Source organism: Pristis pectinata, chromosome 13 (genome assembly GCF_009764475.1).
Source record: "Pristis pectinata isolate sPriPec2 chromosome 13, sPriPec2.1.pri, whole genome shotgun sequence".
In the NCBI taxonomy this organism is placed as follows: Eukaryota; Metazoa; Chordata; class Chondrichthyes; order Rhinopristiformes; family Pristidae; genus Pristis; species Pristis pectinata.
In genome coordinates, this window is record NC_067417.1 from 21,155,971 (window position 1) to 21,181,385 (window position 25,415).

The 25,415-nt window shown below is 40.2% G+C and overlaps 1 protein-coding gene across 7 annotated transcripts in view; it reads left to right on the forward strand.

The window, feature by feature from the left end:
• The window catches only part of nfat5b (nuclear factor of activated T cells 5b), a 151,558-nt gene that overhangs the window by 13,862 nt on the left and 112,281 nt on the right, over positions 1–25,415 (forward strand). Inside the window, exon 2 of one of the 7 annotated variants that reach the window (XM_052028038.1) lies at positions 24,535–24,581. The exons of the other annotated variants lie outside the window; for them this stretch is intronic. The gene's annotated coding sequence lies outside the window, so the exon portion shown is untranslated. The remainder of the gene's footprint in view (positions 1–24,534; positions 24,582–25,415) is intronic. 7 annotated transcript variants of the gene reach the window in all.

Consider the following 25,415-nt stretch of genomic DNA (forward strand, 5'->3'; position numbering starts at 1 on the left):
CATGCCACTCCTTCCTGTACTGTCTTGTCATTGTTTGAGATCCGGCCCATGACGGTTGTAAACTTGTAAATGGAGTTAGAGCAGTTGTGAGTGGATAGGGAGTAAAATAAAGGGCTGAGAACACAGTCTTGTGGGGTACCGATATATGGAAGATAATCATGGAGGAGGTGTTGTTGCTTATCCTTGCTGATTGCAGTCTGTTGGTCAGGAAGTCAAGGGGGTTGCAGAGCGGGTTGCTGAGTCTTAAGTCTAGTAGTTTAGAGATGAATTTGTTTGGCATTATGATATTGAAAGCGGAGCTATAGGCAATAAATAGGAGTCTGACGTAGGTGTCTTTGTTATCCAGGTGTTCTAGAGGTGAGTGTGGGGCCAGGGTGCATCTAGTTGAGCTGCTGCTTTGTAGCTCCAGTGACCCAGATTCAAAACTGACCAGCACACCTCTGAATGTGAAGTTTGCACATTTTCCTAGGGACACATGGGTTTCCTTCGGGTGTTCTGGTTTCCCACCACATTCTAAATATGTAGGTTAATTGGTCATTGTAAATTGTCCTTTGTGTAAGTGGGTGGTAGAATTAATAGAAATATGGGGGAATAGCTTAAAACGAAAATTAGTGGTGGAATGGGATTGCTCTGTGAGGCAGTATAGATTCGACAGCCTTCTTCTCAGGAAATATACAGATAAGCTAGCATCTAAAAGCTAGCATCTAAAAGCTGCCTGATCTGAGTATTCTTTGGTTTTATTATCTAATGGCAATTGTTTGGTCATGAAAACACTTCATGAAGCAACTGAACTTTTTTATATAAAAACAAATTTTGGAGAAAAGTGCAGTGATGAGAAGTAACTAACACAATATGTTTTGTGTAATAATGGCTCTAGTTTTTAGGAAATCTTGTCCCATGTATGAATTTGGTGTGAAATGTAAGTACAACGATTTGATCTCTACTTCCACCTCAACTTTCTAACTGGATTTGTTTGTTTATTTATTCATTGTTTTGGGTCTGGGTATTACTAGCAATGCAATCATTTATTGCCCATACCTCATAGTGGTGTAATATTAGTCTTGAACAACTGCAGTCTTTCTGGTGAAGGTACTCCCAAGATGATGTTATGGAAGGATTTAGACCCAGTAACAATGAAGGAGGCAATTATATTTCCAAATCCCATTTGTGCATCTTGGAGGTGCTCCTGTAGGTTGTGGTGTTCCCATGTATCTGCAGCCCTTGTCCTTGATTGTAGAGGTCATGGGTTTGAGAGATGCTGTTGAAGAAACATAGTAAAAACAGTGCAGGGCACCAGTGTACTCATAAAAGACACCTGGTAGTGGAGGGAATGAATATTTAGAGTATTGGATGGGATACCACTGAGGGTCAAATATTGGTCAGGACATTCTTCTGCTTCTCAACAGAGTAGTTCTATGGCATGTTCACATGTGAGGGCAGAATGGGCGCTCAGTTTGACATCTTATCTGAAAGGTGGCATCTTGATCTTAAACTTCAGTTTGTGCAGGTTATGAAACCGTTGAGGCCTCCCTGTGAAGCCAGATATAGTGTAACACTATTACAGCACCAGCGACCCAGGTTCAATTCTGGCCACTGTCTGTAAGGAGTTTGTACATTCTCCCTTGTCTGTGTGGGTTTCCTCTGGGTGCTCCGGTTTCCTCTGGGTGCTCCAGTTCCCTCCCACATTCCAAAGACGTGGGCATGATATGTTAGTGCTGGAAGTGTGACGACACTTGCGGGCCTCTTCTATGCAAAAAGAGGCATTTCACTGTGCTTCAGTGTACATGTGATCAATAAAGATTTTGATTATATTGTCTGGAATAGTGATTTTTTTTTTGCCATTCCTCCTACTGTTGGCCAGCCTAACCCTCCTCACCTCAACAATCACACCGATTTTCCTTTTGCATAAGGAGCTGTTGAATTGAAGTCTCTGCAGTGGAGGTCTACTTGAATATGAAGTTAAAACCTGACCCAACCACAACCAATTCAAACCAGATCTGAGCTTGAGGACTTAGAGTTTGGAATCTTGTCCTGGTGCAGACATACATGCTGAGAATTATGTCCATTCAGCTCAGCATTGCAGGGTTCCCATATGTTTCCAACATAAAATTTGGACCTTGCGCAAAATTCCTTCAGTGTGAACAAGTTTCTTTTTCCACTCCTGTTCCAGTTAACTGCACTGACTCTATTCTGGAGTAGTTCTGAGTGTGGCATCTCCTGCCCCTTTCAGTGGCAACTTTTACTGTCACCTGGCCAGATAGACCTGATTCAGTCTGAAACAAGTGTTGCTTTGCCCTGAAAGACTACCTCACAGAGCCAGTGTAGTGGCAGGCTGCTGTGGGAACAAGAGAAAAGATTGCTGGGGATCTGACATTTTTTTTAAATCTTCTCTGGCTACAAGTGAGATACCAGATGACTGAAGGACAACAAATATGGTACCCTTATTCAAGAAGTGCAGCAGACATAAGGCAGATAATTATAGGCCTATGAGTCTAATGTCTGTGGTAGGGAAGTTATGGAAAGTGGTTAATCTGCACTTGGAAAGGCAAGGATTAATCAAAGATAGCATGGTTTTGTTAGGGGGAAATCCTGCTTGACCAATTTGAATTTTTTGAAGAGATAGCAAATTGTATTGATTAAGTACATCAATAAATCATGTAGTTCGTCAATATATGTATTGATTATCCATGTGGTAGATATAGTCTACATAGACTTCAGTGAAAACTTTGACAAAGTCCCACATGGAAGACTGGTCCAGCAGATTAGAACCCATGGGATCTATTTGGTAAATTTGATCCAGAATTAGATTGGCAATATAAGGCAGAGAATGATTATGGAGGGTTGTTTTTTGTGATTGGAAGCCTTTGACCAGTGGTATACAACAGGGAACAATGCTTGGACCCTTAACTGTTTTAACTGTTATTTACATTAACAATTTGGATATGAATGTAGGATATATGATTGGTAAGTTTGCAAATGACATGCTTGATACATTTGATAATGAGGACTATAGTCATAAGCTACAAGATGATATTAATCAGATGATAATGTGGGCACAGCAATGGCAGATGGAATTTAATTTGATAAGTGTGAGATGATGCAGTTTGGGAGGACTAATAAGGATAGGACATAAACAATGAATGGTTGGGCCTTGGGGAGAATTCAGGACAGAGGGACCTCAGTTTACAAATTCAAAGGTCCCTGAATAGGGCAGCAGAGATAGATAAGATGGTCAAGAAAGCATATAACTACTTGCATTCATTATTTGAGGCATAGAGTATGAGAATAGGGAGGTTATAGTCCAATGTTATAAAACATGAAGTGTATAGTGCTGGTTGGCAGAAAATGGGAAGATGTGATTGCACTGGAGAGGGTGCAGAGGAGTTTCATCAGGATGAAACTTGGGATGGAAAATAGAACAATACTGCAGAGGAACAGACCCTTCAGCCCATGATGTATGCGTCGACTATGATGCTAATCTAAACTAATCCCCATCTGCCTGACGATCTATATTCTTCTACTCCTTGCCTGTTCGTATCTGTCTAAATGCTTTTTAAATGTTGCTATATTATCTGTTTCCACAACTTCCCCTGGCAGCAGGATCCAGGCACTACCACCTGACTTGGCTCAGAAATCTCCTTTAAATTTGCCCCTCTCACCTTAAACCTATGCCTTCCTGGTATTTGACATTTCTATCCTGGGAAAAAGACTCTGACCATCTACCCCATCTATGCCTCTTATAATTTTACTTACTTCTATCAGATCGCCCTTCGGCCTCCAGCGAAAAAATTCCAAATTTGTCCAGCCTCTCATTATCACTAATACTCTCCAATCCAGGCAACATCCTGGTGAATCTCTCTGCACCCTCTCCAAAGTCTCCACATCCTTTGTATAATATAATTAAGGGGCAGGCACGGTAGTGTAGCGTAATGCTATCATGGGGCCAGCAACCCGGGGTCAATTCCCGCCATTGTCTGTAAGGAGTTTGTATGTTCTCCCTGTGTCTGTGTGGATTTCCTCCAGGTGCTCTGGTTTCCTCCCACGTTCTAAAGACGTACGGGTTAGGAAGTTGTGGGCATGCTATGTTGGCGTTGGAAGCGTGGTGACATTTGCGGGCTGCCCTCAGAACACACTACGCAAAGATGCATTTCACTGTGTGTTTCGATGTACATGTGACAAATAAAGATATCTTATCTGGCAATCAGAACAGGACACAATACTCCAAATATTGCCTAACTAAAGTTTTATACAGCTGCAATGTGACCTACCAACTTTTATACTCAATGGCCCAACTGATTGAAGGCAAGCATGCCATGCACCTTCTTTACCACCCTATCTACATGTTGCCACTTTTAGGGAGCTATGGATTTGCACCCTGAGATCCCTGTGTATATCAATGGTCTTAAGGGTCCTACCATTTACTATATGCTTTCCTCTTGCATTTGACCTCCCAAAATGCAACACCTCACACTTGTTTGGATGAAGCTCCATCTGCTAATTCTCTGCCCAAATTCCTAATTGATCGGTATCCTGCTATATCCTTCAAGAACCTTCCTCACTATCCGCTGTTGCACCAATCTTTGTCTCGTCTGCAAATTTGCTAATTAGACCGCCTACGTTTTCGTGCATTGAGCGTTTTGGTTATGAAGAGAGACTAAATAGGCAGAATTTGTTTTCCTTAAAGCAGAGGAAGCTGAGGAGGGGAACTGGTAGAGGTATACAAAATTATGTGGGGCATATACTGTACAGGGTAGTGAGTAGGAAACTTCTCCCCATAGTAGAGTAAGAGGTTTAAAGCAGTTCTGAGGAAGAATTTTTTCACCAAGAGGGTGGTTGGAATCTGGAATACACTGCTTGAGTGGGTAGTGAAGGTAGGTACTCTCTCAACATTAAGTAGTATCTGGATGAGCACTTGCCTGTCATTTGCCAATGCATAGAAGGCTTCGGACCAGGTGCTGATAAACAGTTTATGTGCATGATGATCAGCATGGACTGAAAGGCTCTGTGACCATACTATCAGTGCCAAACCAACAGTTCTATGTCCCACCCCCACCCCACCCCACCCTGATTGACTTGGGCAACATGAACTAGAATACTTGTGAATAAAAGGCTTTGTTTTAAAACTATTAAACATCCAGAGACCTCATTAACAACTGACCCCAAGCTTGAACCTACGTCATGTAGTTCTGGTCCTTCAGGCTGGGGTCGGGTCGCAAAGTTCTATTATAGTGCTTTCCTGACCATCATCCATTTGCCATCCATCTGCTGTGTATCTTTTCTTGCATTTTGTTTTCAAATGCTGCTGAGTTTGAGTTTATGCCTTGGGTGAAGCCTTGACATTTTTTTCAAAAATGAAGTGTCTTGCTTAAATGTGGAAGCAAGAAAGAAATCCTGTATTGCTGATTTATCATAATGTTCGTAGTTGTTAGGCCAATTACATCATTGTCAAGCTCTACTGCCTTGGGTCTCAGGACAAATTCTTGCTCACAAATCTGTTTTGATTTTGTAGTTTTGTAGAATTTTAAACACACAATAATTGTGAGGCTACAGAAATACCTGGTTTTGTTCCTTTTGCCATATATTCCCAAAGTTTCTATTGAAAGGCTTGCTTTGTAGAAAGGCTTTCGTAAACACTGGTTCCTGAATGTCGATTTTTCAAGTGTTTACAGTACCTCATTGAACTCTGAATGGAAATTGCTGAAGCTCAGCCAAAGAGCAGTTTTAGCCTTGGTGTTGTTCCAGAAATAGTATACCACCACCACATGCTGTTGTCAATTGATTTAAATTCCTGTTTCAGAAGGATCAACATTGGCAGTTAAAATCATAAAACTCTAAAGACTTTATTAACAAAGAAACTTTACTTCAGGGAGATGCATGGAAAAGCTGCATAGTTATTACGAAGTTTTTATAGAAACAGGTCCGTGGCAGTAATTGTACACCTTGAGCCTTCTCTCAACTGTCTTGGGCTAACTTCAATGTATCTTTCTATTTCTTTCTCACTCGTGGTCATCTAGCTTCCCTTAAAAATAAAATATATCAGCAAAAATGCATGTAAAAGTCTAGGGCCAGCAAGACTGCTTCCCCTCAGCTACACCCTCACTTCAAAATAAAAGTTTTATCTTCTATTAATGACAACGTCCTGACTTCCTGGATACAGAGGTCCATCAAGGTTAGCCCTCCATATCCAGGCCAGGTAAATGCTTCTAGGCATTGAGCTTAGTCCAATATGATCTGGCTCATTATGTTTTGGTTTTTTTTTGGTTAACTTTGTTCTGTGTTAGGTGCAACAAACTTGCCACAGACTTAAAAAATGAATATAGCATTTATAAACTTGAAAGACAATTTTGCAATGATATTGAGTGTACTGTCCGAGAGCTCTAAACTTAAGTCAAGACTTTGTTCTATCTGGCATAAGTATTTACGAGTACCCTCACTATAGGGAGATTACACTGTATCAACCCACACTTCAAGGACTAGTTTACTTCACTACTTTAGTCTCTATGGAAAGGTCTAGTTGTTAATAATCACTATTTTGAGCGGTGGGTCCCTCCTCCCAGCCAAGGAGAAGATACTTTCAGCCAGTGAAGCAGTTTAAACACAGTTTATTTTATTTTAAGTGAGACACGTTTAATTCTAATAAGACTTGTAACTTACAAAGGATTTCCAAACATAGTTATTACAAGCTAAAAAGTCATACCAACAAGTTGCAGACGAACAAGTCGTCTGTCGCAAAAACCAAAGGCTGAGGAATGAATTCTAGGTCTTCTTTCTGTAACCCCTTCTCTCTCTCTCTGTCATTCCCCCCTACCCTGACTGCTTTCTAACATTTATACTCTGTTTTTTCACTTTAGTTGACATCATTGGCATGTGATGTTTTTTCAATCACATTTTCAGGTCAGGTGACTGGAGTGTTTAAGTAAGTAAAGGTGGATCCTATTGTTCTCTTGTTTATGTTAAGAGGCTGAGCAGGGAATATTGGTTCGAAGTTTAATTTGGCAAACAAACATCTTGAGCCTTGGACAATTTCTGCTGTTTTTGCAAAAGGGATTTTAACAATGAACAACCACTTCTTGACTTTGAACAGGTCATGCTGCTGTGCTAAAAAGCTGAGATTAGCAATAAGCCTTTATGGGGTTTGGAAAGCGAATATCCAGCACAATTTTTTGCTTTCTCCAAACAATTGCCTGTGTCTGTCAAGTTTATGTTTGAAATGCATAGGCAACCTTCAGCAATGATACACTATCACAGATATGAAATGCCATTATTGGCCTGCTTTCTTTGCCTCTTTATAAAAATTGACATTGAGGTTTAATTAACTGCAGTTTTTCTCCAAAGTTATGCTGCAATAACGTTATTGTGCAGGATAGACTTTCCACAAGTATAAGGCAGCCTTGTTTAACAAAGTAAACGGTGGGAACTAACATGTTCACCCTTGACCTTTGGAGTAAGAACAACACCTGGACTGAAATAGCTAACAATTAGTGAATGTTTTAGTTGCTTAGATCGTGGTGGAGATCTGTAAATGGATGTCCAGTTGCACATGACCAAAGGCAAAGTTTGAAATGAAAGACAGCAGTTGCACTTTGATCACAAATTTATATCAATAAATGAACAGTAGAATTGGTAAATTGGTTTATTATTGTCACACATACTGAGGTACAGTGGAAAAACTTTCTTTTGCATGCTATCCATACTGGTCATTTCATCACAACAGTGCATTGAGGTAGTACAAGGGAAAGCAATAACAGAATGCAGAATAAAGTGTTACAGTTACAGAGAAAGTGCAGACAGACAATAAGGTGCAAGGCCATAATGAGGTAGATAGTGAGGTCAAGAGTCCATCTTACCATACTAGGAAGATGTACTGTTCAATCGTCTTGTATCAGTGGGATAGAAACTGTCCTTGAGCCTGGTGGTACGTGCTTTCAGGCTTTTGTATCTTCTGCCCGATTTGGTGGGGGTGGGGGGTTCATATCAGACAGTGATAATAAACCTGATTTTGAGCAGAGAGAATGTCTGGGGTGGGTGGGGTTTTGATTATGTTGGCTGATTTACTGAGGCAGCAGGAAGTGTAGACAGTCCATGAAGGGGACGCTGGTTTCTATGATGTGCTGAGCTGTGTCCACAACTCTCTGCAGTTTCTTGCAGTCTCAGGCAGAGCAGTTGCCATGCCAAGCCATGATGCATCCGAATAGGATGCTTTCTATAGTGCATTGATAAAAATTGGTGAGAGTCAAAGGGGACATGCCAAATTCCTTCAGCCTCCTGAGGAGGTAGAGGTGCTGGTGCACTTTCTTGGCCATGGTGTCACGTGGTTGGACCAGGACAGGCTGTTGGTGATGTGCGCTTCTAGGAACTTGAAGCTTTCAACCCTCTCGACCTCAGCACCGTTGATGTAAACAGGAGAGAGTGCACCACCCCTCTTCTTGAAGTCAATGACGAGATCTTTTGCTTTGCTGACTTTGAGGGAAAAGTTGTTTTCATGACACCATGCCACTAGGCTCTCTGTCTCCTTCCTGTATTCTGACTCATCATTATTTGAGATGCGGTCCACTACGGTGGTGTCATCTGCAAACTTGTAGATGGAGTTACAGCAGAGTCTGGCCACACAGTCATGAGAGTACAGTAGGGGGCTGAGGACGCAGCCTTGTGGGGCACCAGTGTTGAGGATAATCATGGCAGAGGTGTTGCTGCCTATCCTTACTGATTGTGATCTCTTGGTCAGGAAGTCAAGGATCCAGTTGCAAAGGGAGGTGTTGAGTACCAGGTTTAGGAGTTTGGAGACAAGTTTGTTTGGAATTTTTAATATTGAAGGTGGAGATGTAGTCAATAAACAATAGTCTAATGTAGTGTCTTTACTGCCCAGATGCTTCAGAGATGAGTGTAGGCCCAGGGAGATAGCTTGTACTGTGGACCTGTTTCAGTGGTAGGCAAATTGCAGTGGGTTGAGTTTGTCTGGGAGGATGGAGTTGATGTATGCCGTGACCAAGCTCTCGAAGCACTTCATGATGGCGCATGTCAGAGCCACTGGGCAGTAGTCGTTAAGGCACGTTACCTTATTTTTCTTAGGTACCAGGATGTTAGTGGTCTTAAAGCAGGCAGGAGCCTCAAATTTAAGTAGGGAGAGGTTAAAAATGTCGTGAGGTTATGAAATTTCATGGTACATAAGAATGCTGATTTGTATTAATTGAATATTTGGAGGCAAGCAGAGGTATAAAAACAGAGAATGAGGATCAGTTCATGTGAACATTGCAAGTCATAGTTCTGGTGCAAAATGCTGCCCAAATATAAAATTAAAACCTGGCCTGACCATGCCAATCCAAACTTGAATACTTAAAAAATGTTATCCATATCCATATATGACCTGACATGACTACATGGCATTTGCCCAAAACCAGAAAAATGAGTATGCTATGCTGCACATTTCTATTAATTAAATATAGAAGATACTTGCAGTAGCACTATATCCTCCTGACCTATGTAAAGAATTGAGCTGGGCAGGCACAGCATTGCCCAACTAGACCGAAAACTCAAGATTCTATCAGTGTATTCACCCCACCTTACTCAAACTCGTCAGAACTTGGGGCATAGACTATTGAATGTATAGCTCCCTTTGCTAGACTGATGAAAATTGGTAATATGTGAGAGGCCATAGCTGAAGGAGCACAGAGAGCTTGGAGGGTTGTAGGACTGGAAGAGCCTCCAGAGGTAGGGAGAATGAGAAACCAGTTCAGTATTACTGATTTGGAACTTCATTTAAATATAATGGATCAAATTGGGTCCTGTACAATAAGTTCCATGATACCACAAAGGATTTGTGAAAGTTAAATCCAAATCTGTAATAACAAACGTCCTTCCATCAGGTGAACAATTATTATGCCCGAAGCGACTGTTTATTTCCCTCCATGGATGCTGCCTGACCTGCTGAGTTCCTCCAGCCCTTTTTGTGTATTGCTCCAGATTCCAGCATCTGCAGAATTTCTTGTCTCCATAATTGTTATGCTTATTGGCTTTTGATGTCTTTATTTTGAGTTCTTTGGGGCTATTGAGAGTTCCTGTATGAATTTTCTGCATTTCAATTTAAAAATACATGATTTTCTTTTGATCTGCTGGAACTTTGCAACTCATCTGACAGTCATTTTGTAGAATAAGCCTAATCACTTATCTTTTCTTTTGCACATTTTAATTGGAAGAGAGATAGCTATTTTCAAGAAAAACTTGGTAAACTGGTTTTTATTCATGATTCAAGTTCTGCCATTAACAATATTGAAGATATCTTGGATAAAATCATGAATAACTTTTCAGTTGTAAATATGTTACATTATCCTTCCAGCTTGGGAGGCTTTCCTCACATGGTTCTATTTTTACTGGATCATTGCATTTCTAGCAATGTTTCCCTTCAAATTGCTTCTCATTATTTACATACTATCCCTTGGTGACATCATTCACAAGCATAGCTGTACTTTTCTGTTGCCTGCTTCAACCTCAAAACTATTTCTATGCTAGCAACATTTTTGTCCTTTTTTTCTTCTCCAAAAATAGGATCGCAAAAGCATGAAGGCAGAAAAAATAAACTTAAGTACAGAAAGAAGCAAAACCAAAGGTAGCATTGAATAACTAAGAGTTCGTTGAAATGTTCAACTGACTCCTTTTAAGTCTGTCATGATGATCATAATAGATCTCGTGGCATATTTTCTAAAGAAGAGCAGCAAATTGTCTCAGCATTCATCCTTCAACTGAAATTGTCAAATACATTCTAACTGCTCTTCTATTAGTTTTTGGAGAGACTTATTATTGCACAAATTGGCTGCATTATTGGCATGTACAGCAATGATAACTACAGATTAAACAGTTAGTTTAACTATGAAAAGTAGTATTTCCTCAGTATTTTATAACAATTCAGTGCATTCTTTGCCAAAACACTTCTGAATAGTGGACAGCCACAATAAGAAATCCTAAGCATGCATAAATGTACACCAAAAATTTTCTATGCCACGGTACCCATATTTCTAGCAGTTTGCTGAGATACTTAAACAATACTTTTAAGTTCCTTTCACTGAGATCTGCTGTGTATTTTTGTACCTTTTTAATGCATAATTACATCAGTAGAATGATTGAATGAACAATTGAAAAAATATTATCACATTTTAAATATATTTATATATTTATCATGTTTGATTTGCAAATATGATTTCATGATTTAATATTTTACATTTCATAGATAAGAGAAAATTATAGAGATGTCTTCAGAATAATTGTTTACATAGCGTTTTGTTTGTCAGTTTTAGGTTCTGGTATATTGTAATGAATTTTGAAGAAAATTCCATTTAGTGTACCTGCTGCCAATATCGGTGTTTGACAATGTATATTTTGTTTTGTATTTGTCTCTGCTGTTTGAGAAAATCCTGTAAAAAGGACAAGTCAATGGCTTTGGAATAAGTAAACTGAAGATGTGTGAAGGCACATTTTATTGAGGATGAAAGGAAGAAAAATGTTGGGCGAGTCCCATTACATACAACTTTGATAAATCGTGATAAATTACTTTGTTCAGGTGCAATCTGAAATACCTGATGACTCCAGAATTTCATTTGTTGTAGTAGGATCATGGGAGATGCAAGTTACCAACTAGATTAGATTCAGTCAATAGATAAATCCAGTCCAATAGGCCCAATAGCTCACAACTATTACTGTTGGTCTTCAAAAATACAGGTATTTAAGCTACATAAACCTTAAGGGTCATTGTTCCTTACAGGATTGAATTGTTGCTTTCTGATGGAGAATTTAGATTATTGAATAAGTAACTTGTCATTTAGTTAATATAGATTGAAATAGGGATATTGGGTTGCAGTGTACATTACTCAAATCAACCATGAGTGATTAAATGTGCAACACATTTATATGAAATGCAAATACAGTTAAGCTCTGATAATCCATTGATTGTTTGGAAATCTTGATGGTTCAACGTCTGGCTCCCCTGGTTCTGTTTCCCATGTTCCCTTCAATCTGTCTGAGGCCCCGTTTCCCATGCTCCCTTTAAAGTTGGTTCACGAAAAAAATTATTAATACACCAACTGTATAACATCTGGAAAAATTAGTGGATTGAAGTGTTGGTGTATGAATTGGGGTAATATCCAACAATCCAAAAATTTTCCAGACCAGTACTACCATCTCATTAACTTTAAATGAACAAATAATTATGATGCAAATAAATTGAGAGACTGTGTAAGATCTTGAAGACTGCCATTTTTCACAAGCTATAATTGGGACATATTTACTTTTTATTAGGATTTGTATGTCTTGTTCTTGTTTTCTTTTGCCAGTGTATAATCAGTATAGAATAATGGGGGTGAGAGCAGAGGTGCGGGAAATGGCAGGGATATGGGTGCGAGCTCTCTCAACCACAGTCGGGGGGGTGGGGGGGGCGAAGCCCCGGTTAGAAACAAGAGTTTGCCACTAATTTTCACCCAGGTCTCCAATTCACTTGGACTATCTCTGACACCTCTCTCCTTCCTCGATCTTTCCATCTCCATCTCAGGAGATTCCTTATCCACTGACATCTTCTACAAACCCATGGATGCCCACAGCTACCCCAATTTACAGCTCCTCCCACCCTGTCTCTTGCAAGGATGCTACCCCTTTTTCTCAGTTTCTCTGCCACATCTGCTCCCATGATGAGGCTTTCCACTCCAGGACATCCGAGATGTCCAACTTCTTTCCTAACCAGGGCTTCCCCCCTACTGTGGTCAAGAGAGCTTGCACCCGCATCTCTGCCATTTCCTACACCTCTGCTTTCAGCTCCACCCCTCCCAGACCCAACAGGGATAGGGTCCCCCTTGTCCTCGCATTTCATTCCACCAGCCTACATATCCAACACATTCTCTGCCACTCCCACTATCTCCAACTGGACCTCATCACCAAGCATATCTTCCCCTCCCCACTCCTTTCTGCCTATCACAGGGACTGCTCTCTCCATGACTCCCTTGTTCACTTCCCCACCCATCCATTTTGCTCCCACCCCAGGAACTTTCCACTGTCCCCGTCATAGGTGCAATACCTGCCCCTACATCACCTCCATCCAGGGACCCAAACAGTCCTTTCAGGTGAGACAGAGATTTACCTGCACCTCCCATAATATCATCTACTGCATCCTGTGCTACAAGTGTGGCCTCCTGTACATTGGTGAGACGAAACACAGACTAGGTGACCATCTTGCAGAACACCTGCGCTCTTTCCTTAACCACAACCTGCATCTTCCCGTTGCCAGTCACTTCAACTCCCCCTCCCACACTGTCACTGATATGTCAGTCCTCGGCCTCCTCCACTGCCAGGAGAATTCCAAGTGCAAACTGGAGAACAGCACCTCACTTACCATCTTGGAACCTTGCAGCCTAATGGCATGAATATTGAACTCTCCCACTTTAGGTAATCCCCATCCCCCTTCCCCACAAACCCTCGTCCCCACCATCCCCACCATGCTGCTTCTCTTCTTCCCTTTCCTAGCCTCTTTTTTTTGTTCCCTCTCTTTTCTTACCTTTTACCCATCCTCCAGTGGATCTGCTCTCCCCTGCTCCCTGCACCTGCCTATCACTTATCTCTTACCTGCATCTACCTATCACCACCCTGCCTCCCCTCTTTTGTCCACCCATCTCTGCCCTGCTTTTCCCTCCTATATATTGGGTTTCCCCTTTTCCTTTGTTCAGTCCTGAAGAAGGGTCCTGACCCAAAACGTTGACGGCCTGCTTTTCTCCACGGATGCTGCCTGGCCTGCTGACTTCCTCCAGCATCATCGTTTTTCATCCAGATTCCAGCATCTGCAGTCCTTTGTTTCTTGAGCAGTTAATGTTTGTAGATTGGAAATAGAGCAAGGAGTGATGAGAAGTCCTGGATCTTTTGAGTAGAGAATGCACGTGGCAGCACATGGCATGATGAAGCTCATGGAGAGTGTGAGATTTGGTTGCCAGCAAGGAACCACTTCTTGACAAACTTCAAGCCTTGTTTTGAGTATTGTGGTATGGAAGTCTTTAAATACAAGTAGAATATTTTGTAAGGTCTTTTTGATTTTTATAAAACACAGCAATACAGTGAAGTATTAGCAAACTATTGTATAAAATCAGAATTATAAAGGGAAGTGCATTTGAATTTAATACAGTTGAACTTTCAAGCACTGTGATATTCTTGAACTTTAATAGATCGATATTATTTGTTTTTAACCTTAAAAAGAACACTTGTATTTGAGTTCTAAATTTCAGCCCCTTCCCCAAAACAAGTTATTGTTGTGGTTAAGTTTGTATAGACACTTTCAGTTTTAACTGGTAATATATCTTGTCAACATGGAATATCGTCCTTGGTTAGTGTTAGTGGTAGGGTGAGATTGTGAAAGAGAGATTTCTTAGTCATTTTGTGTTTAGCAATGCCCTGACATGAAATTTGCTGCCATTCACTTGGCATAGAGAATCCACCAAACAGTCACATCCTAATGTCTACAGTATTTGCATATGGTAAGCTGGTTATATTAAATATATTTTTTTAATTTTGTGGTAGTACTTTTCATTTTAACATTTCTTTAGTTTATGTTTGTACAAATATTTTTGATTGGTATTTTCTTTAAACTACTGAATTCTTAAATGAAACAAAGCAGTTTTGTGTCTCTAGGATGTGAAATGTATTTTTAAATTGTTTCATTGCATCTGGGGGAAAATATTACTAAAGGTGATCTTAAAACAATCTGAAAATTGTAAAAGCCCAAATGGTTTCCCAATGTCCAATAGAGAAGGAAAACTGGGGACTTGCAAAGAGCTATATCAGATTAGTTAAATAACAGCCTGACGTAGTCAGAATCATATCTTTCAATGTCCCAAAAGATTACATCATCCATGCCAGGGTCTGTCTTTGCAGATTATATCTAATATAATGGAGTAGTGTATTTTGGAAAGAAGCAGCATGAGAGGCAATATACTGAAATGGTAACATTTTAAAACGTGGGCAAGCTAAGGGAAACCTTGGTATTTACAATCATGAGTCCCTAAAGGTGGCAGGAAAAATTAATAGTTTTGTGGAGTGAAGGAGGTTGCAAATAAAACTAAGAGATTAATGGCTTTATGAAATGCATTAAAACTTGTGAATTTCTGGGGATGGTAGTATGAGTGTTATTTAACTAGTAATCCAGAGGCCTTGAATAACGCTGCAGATCCGTGATGTCAGCTAGATAATTTGCATACCATTATTTTTTTTTAAATTGCCAAGTATCAGTAATCATTGTGAAATTCTGGGATTATTGTTAAAAACCCATCTGATTCATCAACTTTAGGGAAAGAAATCAGCCATTCTTATCTGGTCTTGTTTATACACAACTCTGGGTCCTTCACATTATTGTTGACACTTAACTATTCTCTGAAATAAGTGAACAAATCCTTATGTCAAAACATGATAAAGACAAAAACTCTACTGACTATCTGGAACTCCTGGTTGCTAGCCAGTTTAATTCTCCCTCCCCCCACCCCCTCCATTCCCACACCGACATGTCCTTGGCACCTTGCATTGCCAGGGTGAGGCTAAATGCAGTCTAGAAGAACAGCACCTTGTATTCCACCTGGGTAGTTTACAACCTGATGGCATAAGCATTGAATTCTCCACTTTCAGGTCAACTGCTCCCCCACTGTCCCTTTTCCCTCTCCTCCTTATCAATCCAGTTCTTCCAACACTCACCCCAGCCTCTATTACCCTATTTCTTTCCCTTTTGCCACCTACTCCAGCTGCTCATCACCCATACTCCTTCCACTGGTTCCCTTCCCCTGCTGGTCCCATCTGCCCTCCCCACCTCCCTTAATTGCAGGCTACACCTTCCTTTCCTATCAGATTCCATCATCCTCAGCCCTTTGTCATCTCCATCTATCAATTCTCAGCTTTTGTCCCCTTCTCCATCGGCCCCTTCTCCATCGGCCTATCACCCCTCACCTGCATCCACCTATCACTTGCTAGCTTTTGCTCCACCCCTTTTCTTTGGCTTTTTACTAGCTATCTCCCCTCTTTCTTTCAGTTCAGATGAAGGGTCTTGACCCAAAACTTTGACTGTCCATTTCTCTTCACAGATGCTGCCTGACCCACTGAGTTCCTCCAGCATCTTGTCAGTTGCTTATGATGCACCAAGCCCAGTCAACCCTGAAATATTCTTCTCATGAATGTTTGGTAATGTGCCTAAATTAGGACAGCGAGCTTGGAGATTAGTCAATCAACAGTCTGACTTGCAGAAATGCACTCTCAGAATTATATCTTTCAGCAAGTGTTCTGGGCATCTCTATTATAATCTCTGATAAGTTTTGTTCCGCCGGCAAGGTAGACCATGAGGTGGTGGAGGAAGTGGCCCTGTGAGTCTATATCATAAGCTTTACAGTCCACAAAAACAAATGCAGAACAAGGAAATCTCTTGCATCTTAGCATCTACCACATCTTCTCAACTGATTTCCCAGTATTGTACCATATTTAAAATCTGCAGAGTAAAGTACTGAGGATAACAAGGGCACAAAATATAGATGTGGTGTACTTCAATATTAATTACCTGAGAATGGTTTGATAGCATTACTTCTGACTAAAGAAACGGTGTCTTGAAGGACTTGCCGCTGGAACAAGCCTTTGGCATGTGGTGAGCGAACCAATATGTGGAAATGTCCTACTTGATCTCACCCTCTTTATGACAGAATAGGGAGAAGTAGCCGTTCAGAGTTCTTTGTGGAGATGGTGTCATCTTCATGTTAAGGATATGCTAAATGGGACAGATCAAAATAAATTTAAGAGCTCATAAGAGGGCATTCAAGAATGGGCAGCAGCAGTTGCAGAATTATATTCCACCATTCTTGTGTAAACTCATGGCCCAGAATATCCCTCATTTGGATTACATTCAACCCAAAGGACAGCCCTGGTTTCAGGGCAGAGCATGCCAAGAGGAGTACTAAGCATAATTAAAAGTGTGGTGCTTACCCAGTGAAACTACAGCATAAGACTAAATGCTCGCAGCATGCATTGAAATGAGCAAAGTGATCCCACAATAATTGGATTATGATGAAAACTGTGCAGTCCACCCTCAAGCAGTTGTGGTAGGCAGTTAAAGGCATGAGGAAACTTCATGAACATTCCAATCTGAGTGATGCCAGAACCCAGCATGTGAGTGCAAAAGACAAGATTAAATTGTTTGCTCATAATTCTCAGCCTGACATGCCTCATTCCTGTCTCCTGAAGTTTCCGTTGTTGAAGCCAGTCTTCAGCCAAATCAGTTCACTTTGTATGACATCAAGGAACAGCTGAATGCAATGTAGTGCTGAAAACTTGTGCAATAGACTAATTACACCTGTAGCCAAACTATAGCCACAATACTGCCATCTAACTGATAATGTGAAAAATTATACAGCAAATTCAATCAGACTAATTACTGCCCATTAGCCAATTTTCAATCATCAGCAAAGTCATAGCTCTGTTGATAACATCTTCCATCAAGCACTACTTACTGATCAATACCATGCTCACTAACATTTGTTTTGTATTTGGTCGGGACCATTTTGCTTCAAACCTATTACAGTCTTAATCGAAATGTGTACAAAATAGTTGAATTCTGAAAGTGAAGTGAGTGTTTGACATTAGAGCCCTAGTTAAATAGAGGGCATTGAAAATCATGGAAAATGCACTCCACTGCCTGGGGTCACTACAAGGAAAATGATTGCTGTTTTTGGAAACTAATTGTTTTGGTCTTAAGACGTGAATGCTGAACTTCCTTGGGGCAGTATACTCAGCCAACCATCATTAGTAGCTTAATGAATGACTGTCACCCCTCGGTCAGAAATGGAATGGATGCTGATTGAACAGTTCTGATTGCATCTTCTCAGATAATGAAACAGCATATATCTGAAATTCAGACGTGGGCTGATAAATTAGCAGCACACAAGTACCAGCCCATGATAATCTCAAACTAGACACTGTCTGAATCTTTGCTCCTGATATTCAATTTCATAATCTTTGCTGTATCTCTTACCACCATACAAGGAATCATAATTGAGCAGAAAGTTGCAAAAAAAATCATGGCAACAAGAAGGGGTAAAATGTTGGGCAGTCTGTGATAAGACTCTCACCACCTGATTTCCCTATAGCTCTTCTACCATCCACAGAGCACAAGTCAAGAGTGCACTGAAATTGTCTCCACTTGCCTGGATTAGTATAGCCCCAATAAAACTTAACACCACATTTGCGTCATCCATCATTGGTGCATTACGACTGCAGCATGTACAATCTATCAAATGCTCTGCAGCAGCTTAACAAGACTTCTTCCACAACACCTCCCAAAACCACTGCCTCTACTACCTAAGAATGACAGTGGTAATAGGTGCATGAAATGCCATCACCTGCAAGGTTTCTTTAAGTTCTTAAAGTTATTCACCTTCATGACTTGGAGGTATATTGCCAGTCCGTCTTCGTCACTGTTTCAAAAACCCAAAGTGTCTGATCCATTAAAACTCTGGGAATACCAAGGATGGCCGGGGTTCAGCCAGGCAACTCGTCTCCACCTTCTTGAGGGCAGTCAGAAATGGTCAATAAATGCTCACCATTTCTAGCAATGACAAATCCTGTATATGCATTGAAAGGGTTATCCTTAATCCTTAAGTCACTATTTAGGTCTCAACTGGAAGATTGCAGCCAACTCTAGGAATCGTACTTTAGAAAGGATAAAGGGTGTGCAGTGGAGATTAATTAGAATAGAGTAATCAGTAAATTAGATGGATTCAAATAAGTTGGTTAATGGGATATTTCAATTGAATGTTTAATAGAAATGTTCGGAATTATAAAGTGTGTACATAGGAAAAACAGGAGGTTTGATAATCAGTGAACATTGATTTCATGCAGTTGATAAAGGAGCCAGAGGGAGATAAAAATGTTTATACGTAGCTAGTTGCCTTGATGTTAGATACACCACCTGAAAGGTCGGTTGAGGCAAATTCATTAGTAATTCTCAAAAGGGAATTAGATGATTACTTGATGGAAAAAATTTCCAGGACTAAGAGAAAAAAGCAAGGAGGAGGAACTACTTGAGCAGTACTTCCAAAGAGTTGACACAATGAGCCAAATGCTTGAGCAGTTTTGTGGTGAGGTCAGTCTGAGCTTTGTCAAACTGTAGCCTATAGTTGTTGACACAAGAGATTCTGCAGATGCTGGAATCTGGAGCAACGCACACAAAATGCTGGAGGAACTCAGCAGGTCAGGCAGCATCTTTGGAAGGAAATAAACAGTTGACGTTTCGGGAAGGGTCTTGACCCAAAATGTCAGCTGTTTATTTCCCTCCAAAGATGCTGCTTGACCTGCTGAGTACCTCCAGCATTTTGTGTGTGTTGGCTACAATTGTTGTATGTGCAACTCTGAAGTCTCTCTAATGTTCATTTCTGGCTGTGGGGAGTCTGGGAGTTGGGGGAGGGGGTTGGGTTGAATGGTGGGACAGCTCAGCCAGCAGTGATCTGGATTTGGCTCCAGTCTTTGGGGCCCTGATCCTTTTTCATTAGTTATCGGAGACTCTAGTAATATCTGGAAAGTTTCCAGGTTTATGGGTGGCCTTTTGAGCAGTTTGAATATGATTCTCTATGTGTGGGGTGACAAGATTGTATCAGACTGTCAAACTGTCTCATGGCTAGAGGAAAAGTAGGGAAAGAGAGCATTAAAGAAAATGGATGTCAATTACTTTTGGTAGGAGCATCTAGAGAAAACAAACTCAGCTAAAGAAAAAGAGACTTTACACAGCAGTTTAACATCACTTACTGTTCATGCAAGCAGAACTCGTTCATGCCCTCTGCAATCTGGGGTGTCTTCTCTGGTGAGAATCTAGTGAAGCAATACTGAAGTCTTTAGATCTGTTGCTCTGTGCTTTTGGAATGTATCATGCACTAGTATGTCTCTTTAACTGGGCTGTATAAAAATTCAGGCTCTCCATCTAATTTTAATTCTATAAAACAAATATCTGCATTCTCAATACATAAAATAAGTGATATTTTTATTATTTTACTCATTCAGTATTAATTTTAAATGAGTGTTTGTGTACTGTTGCCTCAATTGGCCTTGGCACACAACCTGGGGACTTCAAAATGCAGAACTCTTCAAATGTTAGCTGTGGGACCTGGAACTGACTGTTGAACCACCTGGGACAGTAAATTTTCATTTGTTCTTGGGATGTGGCAACAGGTTATTTATGGAGTACACGTTAACAAAAAAGTGTTTTTGTTTCTTGTAAATGATTATACAGAACCTCTCAGATCATTAAAAGTACTTCATAATTGAAGAAAACTTGGATCTGTCATTGCTTTCTGCTACTTCATGAGTGATTTCATTTGTATGTATATTGGATAAACTTTTAGAATCTAAATTGTGTGCCCTGGATAAAATACATGCATTTAAAGCTGTAACCAGTTGAACCATTTTGACTTTACTCTGGTAATTGATTAGCACAGAATGTGTTCCCAGGAATGAAAGAGTTAATGGCATCAGCACAAAGCGGGGTCAGTATTGCAATATACTTTGCAGCTGTAGTGGAAACCCAGCACCAGCTTCTGTCCTTCCCACTGCTGTGCTGGAAACCTGGCACAAATCAAGCAATTAATTGCCTTGTGACTACCTATTGAGCTCGGTACCATACAGTAATCTCTGATCTAAGGAGAGCTGTGAAGATAAAAAGGAGAGGGGAATCTGTCGCTTCCATCACATGTGGCAGAAGGTGTAGAGGGATATTAGGATCTGGGCTGTCTGTCAACATGTGGGTCAAGTGCTACCAATCTCCAGCAACTGCATTCAAGTTGTGGGCCAGAGTGCTGTCCTGAGCCCTACATCTCAAGAGTTGTGCAACTGCACCTTTCACCCCAGCCCACTCAGGCATTTTCTCCACATTGAGCCGTGAGGGGACTTGTTGCTGGATTGTGCCAGTGGAGGGCAAGGATTAATGCGAGGCTTCCAATACTTATGTTCCCAGTGCAATTGCAAGGAGGACAGGATATTGCACTAAGTTCCTGGTATAGCAGTGTGCAGCTTGAGTGGATGCCTTTTATAAAGTACAGGGGGATGCGTACCTGAGAGCATTTGGACAGGAAGGGTCAAGAGTGCCATGACAAATAGGTGCTCTGTGGGATAGTGCCAAGCAGGATACCAGTGTGTTTTTAACTGTAGTAGACTGAGATTATGGAGGTGCTTTACTTTTCATTTGGTTCTCATTGCAAATTAGATGATATTATTGGATAGATAGCCAAAGCTGCCTGACAATCTGTTAGCATTTTAATAAAGAAATCTTTGATGTCCAAGTAGTTCAAATTGATGATGAAAATATGCATATTCTCTATTGCTCACCCAAGTAAATATTTAAAAAAAACTCTTAATGGGATTTATTTTTGCTCCTTCAACCTCTGCACCAAACGACTTTCATCCTTGGTAATTTTAATCAACCTACTAATCTTCAGTCCCTCAAGTTGTCACTTTTCTGATATTGGTCTACTGATCTGCACAACTAAGACTTCGCTGCTTTGACACCTTGGTTCCCTTTAAAAACCAGAGCTCTAGTCACTCCCTGTACTCCCACTCCCCTCCCCCAATTCTGCACTTTTTAAGAGCTGCAGACTTGAACAGATATGATGGGCAACTGATTTACCCATTAGTCCTCAGATCTGCCTAAACCATACGTAAATTAATATAAGACTCTGCTGTCAGCTGCTAAAGCAGTTCACTGTTCTAAGGTCACCTTGGACTGTGAAGGTAGCTTCTGGTATCTTTTCTTTACTTCAAACTGTCTTGTCAAATCTCTCCTGTCTGCTTTAGTAAGGTTGTGAAGGTCAAGGAGGGGGTGCAGAAAAGATTTACTAGAATAGTAAGGCATGAACGATTTCAGCTCTAAGGTTACACTGAAGAAGTTAAGTTTGTTCTCCTTGGAGAAAGAAGTTTGAAGGGAGATTTAAGAGAGGTGTACAAAATCATTACTGATTTAGGTACAAAAATAGAAAATTTGGTTCCAACCAATGGGCACAAGTTTAAAGTGAATTTAAAAAGAAATTTGGAGGATGTATATAATTTTTTTTGAGACGAGAAAAGTGATGACCCAGAACTTGCTGACTACAAGGTTGGTGAAAGCAAAATCAGTTAGGGGTTTTCAAAGGGGAATTGGATAGACACATGCAGGAAAATATTAAAGAGCTATATATAAAAAAAAAGAGCAAGGCAGCTGGAGCGAATAGATAGGGTACTGATTAATTGGGCCAAATGATTTCCTGAGCAGTAACAATGCTGTGATTCTACTCCATCTTCATCTCCAGAAACAAGTGAGGGAAGCTCATGAACCTTTTTACCATTAATATTAAATCCATATGTTTGGTTATCTCAGTCACTTTTATTCCTTGCCCCATCCCACCAGGCCACTGACAGCTTGAGAGGCTATGGAGACTGCAATTATCGAGACTTTAAATGCATTAAGACATCTCGAGCTCTATCAAAGAAATTTCTGAGACACCTGAAAGGCTATTAGAAGAGGCAAAAGGTGTCTTAGAGGAGTAAATAGATAGAAATGGTGGAAAAGCTTGAAGTTTGCAAAAGGGGGTGGGGGTTGGTGGCACTAGGGGTTAGCACTAGCCAGTTCCATAGTGTTGCTGAACAGAACAAAGGTTGTGAAGGAACATTGTGTAATAAACTACCTTAAAAGATGCAGGGAGATCAGTAATGGTGAGGGAAACCCTAACTGGAGAGATTAATTAAAGATCATTGAGATTTGGGCAATCATTTGAGAGGCATTCTTTGGGAAATATTGTTTGGGTGATATATTAGCAAGGGCAGAAGTAGATGCACTGGACAGTCAAGACAGTTTTGATATGTAGTGTCTAAGTGGGCAAAATCTGGCTAAGAAGTGAAGTAGATTGATAACCAAAACCATTACAGTATGAATGTTTTAATTCAGTGCACAAGTCTTTCTGTCCTTTGGTACATGCTGACTTTCACTGCAGTTTCAGATTTTGTGAAAACTGTTTCTTTGCCTTGGCATTTCTTTCCTGGCCTGAAGAATGACGAAGTCTGCTGCTAGCCAGTTGTTAAATGTTTAGGTTGTGTCCTTATTGTTTATTATTTAAGTTTGTGTCCGTAATTTAATTAATGAACATGACTTAAGATTTGTTGTACCGTTAAGCTTGGTTCATTATTGTTTTTCATGATTCCTTATAAATTCTGCTCTTTTGCTTTGCACCTGAAGGCGATTTGATTGTAAGTTTATGTGCAAAGCCACGTGGTTTGCATATTATTTATCACTACTTTCAATGCAATAGACTAATTTGCAATAATGTTTTTTTTTTGTAAAACAATTTGATTGTTGCAATAAATGTTAACATTTCAAAGTTCATTTTATTCTTTGGGATTGAAGTTGGCCCAACAGCTACTTGAGCTGATGGCTTTTAACCTTGGATATCTGATTCTGATATCTAATTGACGTCAACGAAGTGGCAACAGAGTTCAGATGTTTCAGTTTGTTTACATTCCTGAAGTATTCGTATTAATTAATAAATACAATTTGATATCGTACAGTTTTAGAAAGATTCCATCCAAAATCTTAATGATTTGTTTTAAATCAGTTGTTTCAATTTTCTGCTTGAAGATTGTTCTATAATGATAAGGAAATTATTGCCAGTAGTCAATATCTTCATTTTGATCTAATGAAAGTACTGAAGGATTTATAAAATCAGTATATATTTTGCAAGTTAAGTGGGTTTGTTTCAATAATGATCTGCACTTTGAAGAAGTGACGTTGTTGTAAGGTACCTGTTTATTAAGAATATTTTTCGTCATCTTGATTGATAATGCTGCATTAAATATTTTCTACCCCATTCTATAGTTGTTTTCTCTCTCCCTCTCTACCTCGCCTCCACCTAATTTCCTATACTACATCTCTCTAAGAGGACAAGTACGTGACCAGTAAACTTCATTCTTGTAACAGACTTCATTAAAATGAATGCCAACCTTCATAGAGAAAGAAAGTAATGGGTTTGAGTCAAATGGAGGAGACCAATCCACAGTACGGAGAGTGTGTTTGAGGTGAAATTCAGCAAAACCGCATATGCTGAAAATCTGAAATTAAAGCAGAAAATTGTGGAAGCATCAGCAGGTTAGGCATTATCTGTGGAATGAGGAACAGAGTTAACACAAGGTCTGAGACTCTTCATCAGCACTATTGGAGGTGTTTGGATGAGTCATGAAGCCATAGCCTTGTAGACTAAGGTGGGCATAAAGCATCCTGTAACGCTTATTAAAGAGAATGGAAAAAGTGTCTTTGCCAATTTTTTATTCCTCAGTTAACATGTCATTGCTATTTGTTGGGGTTGCTGTACAAAAATTGGTCATCATGTCAACAGTAACTGCATTTCAAAAATACTTTTAGTTGTAAAGTACTTTTTGACGTCCTTAGCGTTTTGAAAGCTACAATTCTCTCTTTCGAAAGCTGGAATTTGAAATGGAATTCTTGATTTTGTTTTTTTATATAACTTTTTGTCATAGGAATTGACAGACGTACAGAGATATTCTACCTGGCAAACCTTGGTTAGGTAAGCCATATTTATGGAGTCATAGCATTGTACAGCATAGAACAAGGCCTTAGGCCCACAGTGTCTTTGCTGACCATCTTGCCTATCTATTACTAATTCCACTTGCCTGTATTAATTCCACATCCCTCTACACCTTGCTCAATCATGTACTGTACCTGTCCAGATGCCTCTTACATGTTGTTACTCTTTCTGCGTCCATCACCTCTTCAGGCAGGTCATTCCAGCTACTACCTACCCTGTATGAAAAATTTACCCCTCAGATTCCCTTTAAATCTCCTCCCTCTCACCTTTAAACCTATGCCCTCTAGTTTTAGGAGCTCTGCTATGTCAAACAGACACTAGCTATCTACCCTATCTATGCCTCTCATAATTTTATATACTTCCATCATGTAACCTCTCAGCTTCCTTTAAGTGAAAACAAACCCAGCCTATCCAATCTCTCCTTGTAACTTAAGCCCTTCAATTATGGCAACATCTTTGTGACCCTTTTCTGCTCCCTCTCTAGCTTAATCACATAATTCCAATAGTGTGGTAACCAGAACTGCACGCAATACTCAGTGCTGTCTAACAGTGTTTTGTACAATTATAACATAACATCCCAACACAGTGCCTTGGCCGACGAAAGCAAGAATGCCATGGGCCTTTCTCACCACTCTGATTACCTATGTTGCCACTTTCAGTGAACAATGTACTTGTACCCCAAGGTCCCTCTGTTCAAGAACACTCCCCAGGGTCCTGACATTCATTATTTATGTCCTGCCTCAATTTAACTTCTCAAAATGCATCACTTCACTCTTGTTTGAGTTGGATTTCATCTGTAATTCCTTTGCCCAC